Source organism: Antrostomus carolinensis, unplaced genomic scaffold (genome assembly GCF_000700745.2).
Source record: "Antrostomus carolinensis isolate BGI_N321 unplaced genomic scaffold, ASM70074v2 C13241414, whole genome shotgun sequence".
NCBI lineage: Eukaryota > Metazoa > Chordata > Aves > Caprimulgiformes > Caprimulgidae > Antrostomus > Antrostomus carolinensis.
In genome coordinates, this window is record NW_010354739.1 from 1 (window position 1) to 1,298 (window position 1,298).

General features: G+C 51.4%; 1 pseudogene; it reads left to right on the forward strand.

Annotated features, from left to right (window-relative positions):
- The first annotated feature begins 60 nt into the window (after positions 1–60).
- LOC104531655 (ankyrin repeat and SOCS box protein 1 pseudogene) lies at positions 61–595 on the forward strand (annotated as a pseudogene).
- The last annotated feature ends 703 nt before the right edge of the window (positions 596–1,298 follow it).

Sequence of the window (1,298 nt, forward strand, 5' to 3'; positions counted from 1 at the left end):
GTTTCCAATTTGGAGACAAGGATGCCATGCAAGACAGTGTCAGTGGGCAGTTCTTGGGTGATGGGCCACAGAGGTACCAAAGACAGGCAGGATATTCACCTTCTGGGTGTCCTTCAGCCTCATCCCCTGCCATTTTATCACCTTGGGCTGCACTTGTGCTGCTGTTGCCCTTGTTTCCAAACCTCTGCTCTCCTCTCTCCCCCACCCAGGTACGGCGCAGACGTGGATGTGAATCACCACCTCGCTTCCCGGGTCCCCAGCCTCTCCCTGCGACCCCTCACCACGCTGGTGGTCTGCCCGTTGTACATCAGTGCTGCCTACCACAACCTCCAGTGCTTCCGGCTGCTCCTCCAGGCTGGAGCCAACCCAGATTTTAACTGCTGTGGGCCCATCAACATCCAAGGCTTCTCCCGAGGCTCCCCGGTGTGTGTGATGGACGCTGTCCTGCGGCATGGCTGTGAAGCAGCTTTTGTCCACCTCTTGATTGACTTTGGAGCTAATTTGAACCTGGTGAAAGTGGAGGCCTTGGGAGTTGAATCCACGGGAAGGGTCAAAGTCAACCCTGAGGCTTTGCAAGTGTTCAAGGAAGCAAGGAGTAAGTGGCTTTGGTGTAGTGAAGTGGTGGTGGTTTTATCTAGCTCTGGATTCAGGGAGATGATACCCTTTGGCATTTCCCTGAATATTTAGTAGTTAGGAACTGTTAGGGATCTAGGGTGGGTGTTACCATCCTCTTTTGGGTCTGTTTCTTCAAGTGCCTTCAGCCAAGTGCAAAAAGATGCTGTAAACAGGTTATACCTAACTTAAAAAGTGTAAACACACACACAAAAAAAGCTAACTGGGATTTAACAAGCTATTAAGCAAAGTGTTAATGACTTCATCAGCCATGATGGGGCTCCCAAAGAGCTGTTGCTGGCCAGGTAGGCATCAGGCAGGGGAGGAACATGGGGCTGGCCTCTGAGGCTCCCTGGCATGGATCTTCGGTGTTGCAGAGCTGCTGCCTGTCTCCAGCTCTGTCAACACTGATGACTCAACCCAATGGCTTCCCCATGTCTCCAGCTGGACTCCCTGTTTTTAACCTGTTCGTGGTGTTTTCTCCCTTGGGTTCATCATCCAGTGATGCCTATCTCAGCAGCCCAGCCTTTGTCTGTGGAGCTTTTTTATCTTTCCAACCTTTTTTATCTTTCTCACAGTGTTTTTCCATTGCCTAACCATGTCCTCAGTAGCCTGAGGCAAGAGTTAGGGGTGGGGTCACAGAATCCCAGACTGGCCTGGATTGGGAAAAGCCCTTTGAGATCATC